We start from the raw sequence: 16,663 nt of genomic DNA, 5'->3' as shown, positions 1-16,663 counted from the left end.
TAATACTAGTGATTACCCCATTACTATTGTAGTTATACCCCTTATTTATATTGTTGTGCCCCTATTACCCCCATATTGTTATTTCTGTGCCCCATAGAATCCCTCTATTGTTATTTTTGTGGCTTTATATTATTATTGTTAGGTCGGCTGGATTATATTGTGACTCCTTAGACTCCTATATATAGAAAGGAGGTTTTGTCATTTGTATCATCCAAGAATTGTTCATTTATGTAATGTAAAGGAGGTTTCCCCCTCGAAGAGGCTGAATTCTAAGGCGTGGATCTCTCTTTTCTATCTTTTTGTGAGCTGGTTTCATAACATTTGGTATCAGAGCTTTGGATTCTAGGGTTTCGCTGCTCCAAACAGGTCATCGTGGCATTTTCGCTATAACTTTTTTTCTGTGATGTTTCAGAAGTCGCAAAAAAAACCCATTTGAGAAGAAATCGCGCTGAACCTTGGGTCCAAATTTCAGAGCTTTTCGCGCAATATTTGCGGAGATATGATCTGAGGAAGTTGGTCTTTTTGCAGACTCCTGAATTACATTCAAAACAGGTGACCTGGGGAAAATCGTCATAACTTTCTCTCTAGGGATCGGATTGAAATTTCATAAGAAGGTACAGAAAGAGGACGGACTGTAGTTTCTTGTATGTGTGTTTCAGATTCAAAGGTTGAAACAGTGACTCGTGGCACGTCGTACAAGTTCGCTCTACTGAACCAGTCTAAAAGCAAGTCACTGTGGGAGATTTCACATAACTCTTCCTTGGAGAATCCAATTTGGCTCAGACTTGTGGCATTGGAAAGAGGACGTAGAAGGCTACTACAGGTAGCAATTTCAGAATTGGATGATCCGAAATTACAGAGATACATCAGATTCAATATCAGGCTTCTATAAAGTGAAAAAAGGTGTGTAGTTTTTTTTTTAATTTTTGTGTAAGCTTGGTTTAACGGAATTCAAAGGGCATAGTAAAGCATTATTATCGGTAACTGATGCCCCGAGGAAAGAAAATGCAAACACCTAGTAAGGAACCTGAAAGCTCTAGCATGACTCATGAAGAAGAGGAAGAAATGCTACATGATATATCAAAATTACAAGAACAAGTGCAACAAATGTCACGCTCACAAAAGCTAACAGAAGCTAAGGTAAATGGCGTGGAATCTAAGATAAAGGGCATGGAAGCTAAGATGGAGGATTCGATGGCAAATTTGAAGATAGATTTGAAGACAGACATGGAAGAATTGAAGAAGTTGCTACAAGAAAGGGTCACTAATGGTGAAAAGGTAGTAAAGGAAACTCATGATGAGAACAAAAGAAATGTTAATCATGATTCCATAGACTCTAATGTTGGATCGAAGACTCACCATGTTCCAAAAATCGATATGAGGAAGTTTGATGGCAAGGATCCCGCCACATGGATATTACAGATGGAGCAATTCTTCGATCTCAATAATGTGCAAAACACACAAAAGGTACGTATGGCAACTTTATATTTGGAACCAAATCAGTTTGTATGGTATCAATGGCTTTGTTCTCGTAAACAATTTATCACTTGGGCAATTTTTACGGAAGAATTGATAGCACATTATGAGGATACAAAAAGCAACACTTTTTTTAGCCAATTGATAAGTCTCAAACAAAAGGGTTCAATAATGGAGCACATTGAGGAGTTCCAAAAATTGAACATAAGGGTAAAAGATATTCCAGAGGAGCATAGGATTGATGTGTTCATAGGGTCTTTAAAGGATAATATCCAACATGATGTGCGCCTTTGGGAACCTGATTCATTAGAGAAGGCATTCAGGTTAGCAAGAAAAATGGAAAGCAAAATTATGGCAACTAGGAAGCATACCATTCACAACTATAAAGACGGAAGTGTTGTTGCCCATAGTCTTCCACAACCTACAAGGTTGACACCACAACAATTGGAAGAAAAAAGAGCAAAAGGGCTTTGTTACAATTGTGATAGCAAATACACAAAAGGTCATAAGTGTGCTGAGAAGAAATTATTCTACATAGATTGTGAAGAGGAAGAAGAAAAGGAGCAAGAAAGGTCAAAAGAAGAGGATATATTCCAGGAACAAAGCCTAGATGAAGAACAAATAAATCCGACCATATCTTGTAATGCATTGGCGGGAATTACCACTCCTCAAACCATCAAGATAGAAGGACAAATCAAGAAGAAAAAGGTAATAGTGTTGATTGATTCAGGAAGCACCCACAATTTTATTCATTGTAGGGTAGCAAAAGAATTGAATTGCTTCCTATATCCAGCACCAGAGTGTCAAGTGATGATTGCAAATGGAGGAACAATAAATTGTTCTGGAAAGTGCCATAATATCAAGCTATCCATGGGAGAATATGTATTGACTAGCCCAATGCTTTCCATTCCAATGGGAGGTGCTGATGTTGTACTAGGAGTCCAATGGCTACAATCCTTGGGTACAATAGCTTTTAATTTTCAAGAACTTTTCATGAAATTTTCTGTGGAAGGAAAGGAAGTTGAATTAAGGGGTATTGCAGGGAAACCAGGAAAGATAATCAGCTCTAATGGCATGACAAAGCTTCTAAAAAAGGAGCAAAGAGGTGTAATTGCACAATTATGTTCGCTAGATGTTTCCACATTGGAATCATCTATTTCTCCAGATCTCCAAAAAGTCCTGGACAATCATTCCAAGGTATTTGAGACTCCCAAAGGTCTCCCACCTATGCGTGATCATGATCATGCTATTCATCTGATTCCAGGAAGTGTTCCTCCAAACATCAGGCCGTACAGATATCCCTATGTCCAAAAAAGTGAAATTGAACGTATGGTTGCAGAAATGCTAGAGGCTGGTATAATTCAACCGAGTCAAAGTTCTTTCTCAGCTCCAGTAGTATTGGTGCACAAGAAGGATGGATCATGGCGCATGTGTCCAGATTATAGGGAGCTCAACAAGCTCACTATTAAAGATAAGTTCCCCATTCCTGTCATTGATGAATTACTGGATGAATTGCATGGATCAATTTACTTCACCAAGTTGGATCTTCGTTCGGGATATCATCAAATCAGAATGAAGATTGAAGACATTCCGAAAACGGCATTTAGAACTCATGAGGGTCATTATGAATTTTTGGTCATGCCTTTTGGCCTTACCAATGCACCTTCAACATTTCAAGGTTTGATGAATTCAATTTTCAAACCATTCCTTAGAAAATTTGTGTTAGTATTTTTTGATGATATACTAATCTACAGCAAGTCTTGGAAGGATCATGTTGAACATGTTGACAGGGTGCTACAACTATTGGAGGAGAAACAATTATATGCAAAAAGATCCAAATGTTTCTTTGGAGTCCAGGAGGTGGAATATTTGGGTCATATTGTATCTCATGAAGGAGTTAAGGTAGACCCTAGCAAAATTAAAGCCATTAAGGAATGGAAAATCCCCACATCCATAAAGCATCTGCGAGGATTTCTTGGGTTGACAGGGTATTATCGCAAGTTTGTTAAGAATTATGGGAGAATAGCAGCACCTCTAACAACATTATTGAAGAAAGATTCATTTTCATGGACTTCGGAAGCAACAAAGGCCTTTGAACATCTTAAAGAGGCAATGTGCCAAGCACCGGTCTTAGCTACACCGGACTTCACAAAAACCTTTATTGTGGAATGTGATGCTTCAGGAAATGGAATTGGTGCTGTTCTAATGCAAGATGAAAGACCCATTGCTTTTGAAAGTCGTCCAATCAAGGGAAAGTTTTTAAGCAAAGCTATTTATGAGAAGGAAATGTTGGCAATACTCCATGCACTTAAGAAATGGCGACCCTACCTAATGGGAAGACACTTCAAGGTAAAAACGGATCATGATAGCCTTAAATACTTTTTAGAACAAAGATTATCCTCTGAAGAGCAACAAAAGTGGGTCACAAAGATGTTGGGTTATGACTTTGAAATCATCTACAAAAAAGGGAAGCAAAATGTGGTGGCAGATGCACTCTCAAGAAAGGATGAGGATGTGGAAGCATTGTTGTGTGCCATTTCTATTATCCAACCAGATTGGATAAACGAAGCAAGGGAGGAATGGAAGAATGACGAAGAAGTGTGGGCACTTATTCGAAAGCTACAACAAGATTCCAGTACTTCTGATACATTTAGCTGGCAAAATGATTCGTTATGGTACAAAGATCGCTTATACCTCTGTAAGAATTCCCAGCTAAAACAAAAGATTCTTATGGAATTGCACACTTCTCCCTTAGGAGGGCACTCAGGATTTTTAAAAACTTACCACAGGGTTAAGAAGGAATTTTTTTGGGATGGCCTTAAATCAGATATTCAAAAGTTTGTGGCGGAATGTTTGGTTTGCCAGCAAAATAAAGTTGAAACAATTAAGACACCAGGTCTATTACAACCTTTATCCATTCCAAGCCAACGTTGGGAGGAGGTTTCAATGGATTTTATCACAGGTTTACCCAAGTCTGAGGGAAAGAGTGTCATCATGGTGGTAGTTGACAGACTTACCAAGTATGCACACTTTTGTGCATTATCACATCCATTTAAAGCCAGTACAGTTTCTACTGCATTTATGGAAACAGTTCAAAAGCTACATGGAAACCCAAAGATTATTGTAAGTGACAGAGATCCCATTTTCACTGGAAATTTTTGGACAAAATTATTTTCTTGTCTTGGTACTCAGTTAGCTCATAGCTCATCTTATCATCCTCAATCTGATGGGCAAACTGAGATAGTAAACAAATGTTTGGAAGGATATCTTCGTTGCTTTGTATCTGATAAACAGACACAATGGGTCAAATGGTTGCCTCTGGCTGAATGGTGGTATAACACTTCCTTCCATACAGCAACAAAAATGACCCCATTTATGGCACTTTATGGGTATCAACCACCATCCATCACATCATATTTAAGAGAAAATTCTAAGGTTCAGGCAGTGGAACATCACATCGAACATCAACAACAAGTCCTCCAACTCTTAAAGGATAACCTCGTGTTGGCACAAAATAGAATGAAACAACAGGCAGATCAACATCGCAGTGAAAGAAGTTTTGATGTAGGTGATTGGGTATTCCTACGGCTACAACCATATAAGCAAATGTCCCTAAAGCAAGCTAAGAAGGATAATAAATTATCACCAAAGTATTATGGTCCGTACAAGGTGTTGGAAAAGATTGGTACTATGGCATACAAATTGGAGCTTCCTGCAGCTTCTCGATTGCACCCAGTTTTCCATGTTTCATGTTTAAAGAAGGTTATAGGTGACAAGCTCCCAATTCAAACAATATTGCCAGAACTTGACGAGGAAGGAAAAATTATATTGGAACCGGAAGCAGTCACAGAAACAAGAACTCGACAGCTACGAAATCGATCAATTTCAGAGTATCTTATCAAGTGGAAGAACTTATCCGCTGAAGATTCCACATGGGAGGATGAGAATTTTATGCAGAAGTATCCAGAACTGCTCAAGCGTTGAGGACAACACTTTTTTGAAGGAGAGGGGCATGTTGGGTCCTTATAATACTAGTGATTACTCCATTACTATTGTAGTTATACCCCCTATTTATATTGTTGTGCCCCTTTACCCCCATATTTTTATTTCTGTGCCCCATAGAATCCCTCTATTGTTATTTTTGTGGCTTTATATTATTATTGTTAGGTCGGCTGGATTATATTGTGACTCCTTAGACTCCTATATATAGAAAGGAGGTTTTGTCATTTGTATCATCCAAGAATTGTTCATTTATGTAATGTAAAGGAGGTTGCCCCCTCGAAGAGGCTGAATTCTAAGGCGTGGATCTCTCTTTTCTATCTTTTTGTGAGCTGGTTTCATAACAACTTCTATGGGGGACAACAATAACAATATGGGGGCTACTTTAAAATAACAATAGGGGGACTACATTATTATTAGAGGGACCTAACATGCCCCTCTCCATCAAAAAAAAGTGTTGTCCTCAACACTTGAGTAATTATGGATGCTTCTGTATAAATTCTCATCCTCCCATGTGGAATCTTCAGCCATGTTGAATCTTTAGTGGGTAAATTCTTCCACTTAATGAGATATTATGAAAATGATCGATTTCGTAGATGTCAAGTTCTTATTTCCATGACCACTTTAGGCTCCAATATGATTTTTCCTTCTTCGTCAAGCTCTGGCAATATTGTTTGAATTGGAAGCTTGTAACCAATAACCTTCTTTAAGCATGAAACATGGAAAAATGAGTGTACTCGAGAAGATGTAGGCAACTCCAATTTGTATGCCATAGTACCAATCTTTTGCAACACCTTGTAAGGACCATAGTGCTTTAGTGATAATTTATTATCCTTCTTAGCTTGCTTGAGGAACACTTTTTTGTATGGTTGTAGCCTTAAAAATACCTAGTCGCCTACATCAAAACTTATTTCATTGCAATGTTGATCTGCTTATTGTTTCATTTGATTCTGCGCCAGAGTGAGGTTATCCTTTAAGAGTTGGATAACTTGTTGTTGATGCTCTATGTGATCTTGCATTGCTTGAACCTTCTAATTTTCTCTTAAAGATGATGTGATGGATGTTGGGTGATATCCATAAAGTGCCATAAATGGGTTCATTTTTGCTGCAATATGGATGGAAGTGTTATACCACCATTCAACCAAAGGTAACCATTTGACCCATTGTGTTTGTTTATCATATACAAAGAAACGAAGATACCCTTCCAAACATCTGTTCACTATCTATATTTTCCCATCAGATTGAGGATGATAATGTGAGCTATGAGCTAATTGAGTACCAAGACAACAAAATAATTCCATCCAAAAATTTCCTGTGAAAATGGGATCTCTGTCACTTACAATAATCTTTGGGTTTCCATGTAACTTTTGAATTGTTTCCATAAATGTAGTAGCAATTTCAGTAGCTTTAAAAGGGTGAGATAATGCAAAAAAGTGTGCATACTTGGTAAGTTTATCAACCACCACCATGATGACGCTCTTTCCTTCAGAATTAGGTAAAAGTGTGATAAAATCCATTGAGACCTCCTCCCAACATTGATTTTGAATTGCTAAAGGTTTTAATAGACCCGAGATCTTAATTGTCTCAACTTTATTTTGTTGGCAAACAAAACATTCTACCACAAACTTATGAATATCAGAGTTAAGGCCCTCCCAAAAAAATACCTTCTTGATCCTGTGATAAGTTTCTAAAAATATTGAGTTCCCTCCTAAAGGGGAGGTGTGCAATTCCAAAAGAATATTTTGTTTGAGTTGGGAATTACTATAAATATATAAGTGACCTTTGTACCATAATGAATCATTTTTCCAGTTAAATGTATCAGATGTACTGGGGTCTTACTGCAATTTTTGAATGAGTGTCCACATCTCTTCGTCATTCTTTCATTCATCCCTTGCTTCATTTATCTAATCAGGTTGGATAATAGACATGGCCCAAACCAATTTTTCCACATCCTCATCCTTTCTTGAGAGTGCATATGCAACAACATTTTTCTTCCATTTTTTGTAGATGATTTCAAAATCATAACCCAACATCGTTGTGACCCATTTTTGTTTCTCTTATGAAGATAATATTTGTTCCAAAAAGTATTTAGGACTATCATGATCTGTTTTTACCTTGAAGTGTCTTCCCATTAGGTAAGCTCACCATTGTTTTAGTGAATGTAGTATTACCAACATTTCCTTCCCATAAATAGTTTTGTGTAAATACTTTCCTTTGATTGGACAAATTTCAAAAGAAATGGGTCTTCCTTCTTCCATTAAAACAACACCAATTCCATTTCTTGAGGCATCACATTTTATAATAAAGGTTATTGTGAAGTCTGGCGTAGCTAAGACCGGTGCTTGACACATTTCCTCTTTAAGATGTTCAAAGGCCTTAGTTTCTTTGGGAGTCCAAGAAAATGCATCTTTCAATAATGTTCTTATAGGTGTTGCTATTCTCCCCTAATTCTTAACAAACTTGCAGTAATATCCTAACAACCTGAGAAATTCTCGAAGATGCTTTATGGTTGTGGGTATTTTCTATTCCTTAAGGGATTTAATTTTGTTAGGGTCTACCTTAACAGCCCATGAGACATAATATGACCAAAATATTCCACCTCTTGTACTCCAAAGAAACACTTGGCGGATTTTGCATATAATTATTTCTCCTACAATAGTTTCAGCACCCTATCAACATGTTGAACATAATCCTTCCAAGACTTGTTATAGATTAGTATATCATAAAAAAAATACTAACACAAATTTTCTAAGGAAGGGTTTGAAAAAGGAATTCATCAAACCTTGAAATGTGGAAGGTGCATTAGTAATGCCATAAGGCATGAGCAAAAAATTATAATGACCCTCATGAGTTTTGAAAGCTATTTTCATAATGTTTTTAGTCTTTATTCTAATTTGATGATATCCTGAATGAAGATCCAACTTGGTGAAGTAAATTTCTCCATGTAATTCATCCAATAATCTGTTAATGATATGAATGGGAAATTGATCTTTAATAGTGAGCTTGTTTAGCTCCCTATAATCTGAAAACATATGCCATGATCCATCCTTCTTGTGCATCAATACTACTGGAGCGGAGAAAGAACTTTGACTAGGTTGAATTATACCGGCCTCTAGCATTTCTACAACCATATTACGTTCAATTTATATCTTTTGGGCATAAGGATATATGTAAGGCCTGATGTTTGGAGGAACACTTTATGAAATCAAATGAACAACATGATCATTATCACGAATAGATGGGAGGCCTTTGGGAGTCTTAACTACCTTGGAATAATTGTCCAAGAGTTTTTGGATATCTGGAGAAATAGATGATTTTGATGTTTGAATCTCTAGTGAGCATAATTGTGTAATTACGCCCCATTTTTATTTCTTTAGAATCTTTTTCATGCCATTAGAGTTTATTATATTTCCTTGATACCCTGCGATAGCCCTTAATTCAACTTACTTTCCTTCCAAAAAAATCAAGAAAAGTTCTTGAGAGTTAAAAGCTATTGTCCCCAAAGATTGTAACCATTGGACTCCTATTACAACATCAACACCACCCATTGGAATGGAAAGAATTGGAATATTCAATACATATTCCCCCATAGTTAGCTTGATATTATGAGATTTCCAGAGAAAATTATATTTCCTCCATTTGCAACCATCACTTGACACTCCGGTGCTAGATATATCAAGCAATTCAATTCCTTGACCATCTTACAATGAATAAAATTGTGGGTACTACTCGAATCAATCAACACTATTACGTTTTTCTTCTTGATATATCCTTTTATGTTAGAGTTTGAGGAGTGGTAATTCTTGCCAATGCATTACAAGATATGGTTGGATTCATTTCTTCTTTCTCTAGGGTTTGTTCCTGGTGTATATCCTCCTCTTTTGATGTTTCTTGTTCCTTTTCTTCCTCCTCTTAAAAATCTATGTAAAATAATTTATTCTCAACACACTTATGACCTTTAGTTTATTTTCTATCACAACTTTAAAAAATCTCTTTTTCTCTTTTTTCTTCCAGTTTTTGTGGTGTCAACCTTGTAGGTTGGGGAGTACTAGGAGCAACAACACTTCCATCTTTGTAGTTGTGAGTGGTATACTTATTTGTTGCCATAAATTTACTTTCAACATTTCTTGCCACCCTGAATATATTCTCCACTTAATCAAGTTCCCAAAGGCAAACCTTATGTTGGATGTTATCCTTCAAAGTCCCTATGAAGACATTAATCCTATGCTCCTCTCGAATATCAGTTACCCTGATATTCAATTTTTGGAAGTCCTCAATGTGCTCTGCCATTGAACCTTTTTGTTTGAGATTTATCAATTGGATAAAGATGGTGTTTCTTTTTGTATCCTCATAATGTGTTATCATTTTCTCCATAAAAATTGACCAAGTGACAATTTTCTTAAGAGAACAAAGCCATCGATACCATACAAATTGATTTTGTTCTAAATATAAAGATGTCATGTGTACCCTTTTTGTGTGTTTCACATCATGGAGATCAAAATATTTCTCCATCTGTAGTATCCATGTTACTGAATCTTTACCATCAAAATTCCTCATATCGATCTTTGGAAAGTGGTGGGTAATAAACTCAACATTGGAGTCTCTAAAATCATAATTCATATTCCTTTTTTTCCTCATCGTGATCTTCATGGAATCACTTCAAATAGATTTTTCAAACAAATTTTATGCAATTTCTTTTTTTTTTAAATACACACATTTTTATTGCTTTTAGGAGTTAAATCTTGAAACAGTTGTAACTATGAAATTTTGGCTCTCTAAGCACTAAAGTTTGTCCTATGGTATCCCTCTAAGTCTTATTTCGAATGCCACCAGTCAGCCCAAAATTGGATTCTTCATGATAACATTATGCCCAATCTCCCACGATGCCTTAATTATCATCTAGTTCAGTAGAGTGAACTGGTATCGAGTAACACGTGTACCTATTTCAACCTTCAACCCTGAAAATGATATAAAACAAACTACATTCCTATTCACTTTCAACCACTTTTTATGAAATTCAAATTTGATGCTTGGAGAGAATGTTATGACGATTTGTCCTAAGTCACCTGTTTGAGATTGGATTATGGAGCCTGCAAAAAACCAAACTTCCTAGGATCATATCTCCAAAAATCTATTGAACCAAGATCTGAAATTTGTACATGAAGTTGAAAAATATTATTTTTATCTGCATGGTTTTAATTTTAGCTTCTCAAGCCTCGTAGAAAAAAAGTTATAGTGAAAATTCTAAGATGACCTACTTGAAGAAGCAAAACCCTAGAATCCAAATCTCTGATACCAAATGTTATGCAACCAACTCACAAAATAGAAGAAACGATAGATCAACAACTTAAAAATTAGCCTCTTAGAGGGGGAAACCTCCTTTATATTACATAAATGAACAAATATTGTATGATACAAATGAAAAGACCTCCTTTATATATACAGGAGTCTAAGGGGCCACAATATAATAAAAACCTACATAACAATAATAATGTAAGGGCACAACAACAACACTAATGGGATTCTATGTGGGAAAACAATAACAATATGGGGGATAATTTAACAATAACAATAAGGGGACTACACTATTATTATAGGGACCTAACAATGTTAGATTGAGGAGGCATGCCATGAATGGTTTACTCATTCATATCTTTCCCAAATAATCAAAAGGTTACACAGGGATCCTAACCCCCCAGTGGGTTATACTTAGTAGGAAAATATTCTTTGATATAAGGATCATGTGGTTCTATTCCCTCACTCCACACTCAAACCCTGCATCTTAGTGGATCTACACTCCTCACATATTGTAGGCCATTTCATATTTAAAAAAAAAAATTCTCATGCACACTCCTCCTTATGTGGGGTGGGATGAAATAGGACATTCTTACATTTGTAGTTAAATTTGATGTCTTCCATTGAAATAAAGGGGAAAAAATGAAGCCACTAGGAACCTTACAACCGTTGCCATTACTTACTTTTATATGGATGGATGTCTCCATGTACTTCATTACATGTCTCCCTAAATCAGAAAAACAAGTAAGTTATCATGGTGGTAGTTGATTGTCTCTCCAAATACACCCATTTTTGTTCCCTACCACACCCATTCACTCCAACATTAATGGCTCAACTATTCATGGATCAAATTTTTAAACTATGTGGCATGCCCACTTCTATTGTGTCTGATCGAGATCCCAACTTCACTAAATTTTTTTGGTAAGATCTATTCAAGCTGCATGGCACGTAGCTTTGAATGAGTACAACATATCACCCCTAGACAGATGGTCAAATTGAAGAAGTAAAAAAAATGTTTGGAGACGTATCTGGGGTGCTTTTCTTTGGACAAACAATATCAATGCATGCAATGGTTACCTTTAGCAAAATGGTAGTATAATACTAATTATCATGAAGCAAGCAAGATTACACCATATGAGGTGGTGTATGGAAAAATCCCACCTTCACCAACTTCTTATCTTCCAAAATCTTCCAAAGTGTAGGGTAGTGGATTAGCTGCTTTAGAATTGCGCCGCCACTCTCACTCTTTTGAAGGATAATCTTGAATGAAGCAACATGTTGACCAACATTTCTTTGAAAGGTCTTCTCAATTGGATTACCAAGTGTTTCTTTGAGTCCAAACTTATAAGTAGATGTCTCTTAAAGGAAAGGGCTTCCAAAAATTAGCTCCAAAATTTGATGGGCCCTATCTAGTGATTCAACGTATTGGCTCTGTCACCTACAAATTGGCCTAGCCAACCACTTCAAAAATCCCACCCAGTCTTCCATGTCTCTTGCCTCAAGAAAGTAGTGGGACAAAATTTCAAGGTTCAAACCATACTTCCTGAATTGAATGAGGAAGGTTCTCTTGGTATTTGACCAGAATTAGAACTGGATTCATAAGAAATGCATCTTCATGGTTGCAATGTTAAGGAAGTCCTCATTTAGTGAAAATACACCTTACCAAAAGATGTGACATGGGAACCCACAACTATTCTCCAACAATTTCTATAGCTCCAACCTTGAGTACAAGGTTCCTTTTGAAGGGGGAGGGAATGCTAGGGTCTGACCCTAACCTATTTATTAATGTAATAGGCCCAAGGGAACCTATAAGAGTCATGATTCATTAGTTTAGTAAATAAAGTGTGTAAGAAGTTAAGCACGTCATGAGCGCGAGTATTGCAGCAAGAATGTTGCAACTACTGGGGCTACCAACTTTACTTCATCAACCTGGGGTTCGTACAAACTTGAAGGTGACAGTGTTATATACACATTAGATGTAATGGTCTACTCTTGTCACTTTCAACTGGAGCGATAGACCACTAGGGTTTCTCAAACCAATCTTCTACTGACTAAAAGAAGTCTGACTACCAAATGAAGAAGGGAAAAATATCCCTAATGAAAGAAAAGGAATGATGCCTACTTTAATGAATGAAGGACTGAATTGGAAGATGCTCGTAAAGTGACATGAAATCATTTTGCTACTCATTGACGCATTTTTCTTGCAAAAGAAACCTAGCTTAACCTTGTTTATGACCTATGAGGATCTAGACTAACTGAGCATGGAATCTGATCTAAGAAGTATCATGACTACTGCATGCATGTGCTAATTTAGGAATTCTATAAAAAGATGTTTTTTTGATGTTTTAATTTTATGAATGAAAATGTTAATCTTCACTTGTTCTTTGGCAGGGGAGACAGGTATGGAGGAAGAGGTATGGAAGCCAAGGAGAGGCTTAATCCAAGCTCAGATGACAATTTTGCTAAATTCGGGCTTAAAACAGGCTACTACAGGGTTTCCTGTAGTACTACTATAGGATGTCCTAGTTCTACTACAAGATGCCATGTTTTACTACAGGAAATAGGCTGAAAGCTTAGGCGATGATAGGGAAGGTAGAATGAAGTGTGGGAAAGGTATCTAATCTAGAAATAAGGCAAGGAGGGAGTGAACATTATCCAAGGCTCAGTCAAATTCTTCAAGATGGTTGGATTTGCTCAATCGAAATGGCAACTTTGCTTACAAAACAAGAATTCAGATTTAGGGTTTAGCGAAATTTGGAAACATGGGTAGATAAGGCTTGGATGAGGCAACTGAGATGCGGTCTCCTTGCAAATTAGAAGCTCCTGCAAAAACATACATTCTTGTCTCATTTATGCACAAATTCATCTATGCATGGAAAAGATTTATTAAATGGAAGAAAATAAAGTTATTACTATATAGTTGCTAAGTTCATGAAAGGAAGTTCTTTGAAACCAATTAAAAAATTAAGAGATCAAAAATGACAATTGTAAATCATCCTAAGATACTCAAATACAATGACCTTCTCATCAAGAAACTCTAGATCATGTAGTAAAGCAAGAAATCTATTTTTCGGCAGTGTGAATGGAACCCTCAAGTAATGATCCCATAAGGGAGATGAGGTGAAAGCCATTATCACAAGATTTTATGGAGTGCCTTCTATCACTATGATACCACTGATCTACTATCTACAAATGGAAGAAAACTAATTAATCATCCAAATACTTGCAAATTAACAAAACCAAAATCACTTCAGTAGTTAAATATGAGAGTAATCTAACCATACCTGTACAAGAAGAGGAACCTTTGCTACTAGGGTTGGGCCCTAACTCAAGAGCTTCAGTCCTCTGAGTCAACTCAGTGCTGGATCAAGGGAATGCTTCTCATCTTCATTAAAATGTCAAAAATACATGAGTCATCAATCACAATGTCTAATTAGCTCAAAAATGCCTCATGGCTACAAAAAAAAAAAGTTGAATCCTAATGACGCTCTAGGCCTTATTATTTATACAACTGAAGCTACCAACAAATTCCTTAAATTTAGGGAGGCTTGGCTCCCAAACTCAAGATCAACTAGTCTTCAACTATCACTGGCTTGGCTTCCTATGATCTTAATGGCTCGACTGCTTGTAACTCCAGGCTGATGAGATCTGGTAGAGGAATCTTCAAGTGAGTGCGGAGTTAAGGAGGGAGATCCAATCTCCTAAAATCCATATTTCTTGTCTACTTCGAGTTCCTACACTTTAATAAGTCAAAATTTTCTCCAAAACCCACAATCAATGCACATTAGACCACAAAACATGACATCTAATCTTTACCCTTATCATTAAGAAAAATATAAAGAAACATGTAAAAAAATGTGAGAAAAGTTAATTTCAATAAGATAGAGAGTGGCATTAAGGATATAATTTACCCATTGATGAGTCTCATCATCACCCCCTATTGAAAGTGTTTCTCATCCTCTGAGAAACTCAATGTTTGTCCATGTCTTTCATTGCTTTGGTGGCCTCCCTAACATTCCAAGCTCCCATTTCAGTATCCTCCTCTTTTGATAAAATCCTGCATGCTTCTCTATTTCCTCCCACTACTTTCTTTCTCCTTCTTGCTTTCTCCCTTATAACATACCCTAAAGAAATCGTGGACAGAGTTTCAATCCAATCTAGGTGTCTTTGAGTCTCTGCAATGCTTTCTTATACAGTGGGGTCCTTTCTAGTGCATCCCTCATTCTTTCAAAAGAATGATACTCCCTGATCTTTAGGTTGTAGGGTAAGGTGTTCCATCTTGTTTTGCATGCTTACTTGCTTTCATTCCCTAGAAATCTCAAAGTATCCTCAAAATGAGTGATTTATTTCTCTTGTGTAGCTAGGTATCCTGGTGCAAGTTGGGGATCATTGGCGATGAGGTTGTGGGTGCTAATGATAGACATGGAGTTGATATGTTCTACTCTAGTGTAAAGGGGTTCTATTTCTTCTCTTTCCAATACCCTTTTTACTTCCTTAGCCCTGGCCTCCTCATGATTCATCCATGATGCCAAGACCATTAGTTGTAAGCCCCATAGCTTTGGATTGGGTTCCACACATTCAAATTTGTTAGGGCCAAGTTATGTAGGTATAATTTAGATATCTTGGCCCTGTACTCCAGGGTGCTTTGGTCACAAAGGTCAATGAACTACCTATAGTCTTGGAAAGGCATATTTCCTCATTGTGCTAGGGTTTTTATCTGAAACTACAACCACTTTTCTTTGAGGTATAAGGCATATGATTTTGCTAGCATCTCGTACTGGAGTTCCTCCATGGAGAAACTTGCCATAGTTTCCAATTGGATCTCTTTTTCCTGTACTTGTCTCCTCAGCCATGTGTTATCAGCCTCCAGTTGAGATTTCATTACTCTTTCCCTGTCTCTTATCCTACTCAACTCTTTGCCCATTTCTAGTAGATTTTCTTCCATATGGGCCACATCCTCTATGCTTTTTGATTTAGAAATTTTCATCCAACGATGTGTCCTTGCTCTCTCCTTTTCAAGCTCAAAGAATAGAGGGATGGAAAATTTTTGTGGTATTACTCTGCCTCCCTTTATGAATCTGTAATAGGAGTTGAGATTTAGCTATGGGTTAGGTTCTTGTAGCTCCAGGGACTCTCCCTTTACTGTCTTTTGAGTATTTGTCTCCCCTTGTACTTGTGTTGCTGCTTCTTTTCCTTCCCTTTGCCCCTGTAGTCCTTCTCCTGTTTCTGTGTTTCATGTAGTTTTTATAGGGTTTCCTATATGATTGTTTGTGTTTCCAACTTTCCTATAGGACTATATGTCTTTCCTATAGGAATGTCTACATTTCCTGTAGGTCTATATGTGTTTCCTGTAGGAGGCCTTTCCCTTTTTAAAAAAGGGTCAAAGGTTCTTTAATTTGTCTTGTTGAGGTTGACATGGCGATAGGACTCCTAACATAGGTGATTGGTGACCTTGGGGAAGCCTATTGTGATGTGCCCTCTTCACCTCTGATTCCTAAAGGGAATAATTTATCTTGTTCTTTAGGTGAGTCCTCAATGATTATAGGAGGCTTGGTAGGTGTTTGAGGTCTCCCTTCTTTTATCCTTGTTCTCCTCCTTGTTTTGAAGTATAGGGGAGTCTGCCTCTACCTCTTTCCTTTTGATTTTATAGGTGTAATTAAAGCAGTTAAGGTAGTGGCTACCTCCTTCTTTGTGGGCTAAGGAGACACTCTTGGGGATTCCTCTCCTTCCTTGATATGTACTTCAGGACTTGATCCCTTATTTTGTGCTTCTTCCCTACTGTCCTTTTCATCCTTTGTCTCATTTATTTCTATCTCCTCTTCTTCCTTTGGTTCTTCTTCTTCTTCTTCATGCTTCTCTTCTTCAAGATCTTCTCCCTCTTCTTTAGGCTCTT

Source organism: Pinus tabuliformis, chromosome 5_2 (assembly GCF_031772625.1).
Source record: "Pinus tabuliformis cultivar Carrire ecotype Pingquan chromosome 5_2, CPIR1, whole genome shotgun sequence".
In the NCBI taxonomy this organism is placed as follows: Eukaryota; Viridiplantae; Streptophyta; class Pinopsida; order Pinales; family Pinaceae; genus Pinus; species Pinus tabuliformis.
The sequence above is the reverse complement of the archived record's forward strand: the minus strand, read 5'-3'. Positions refer to the sequence as shown.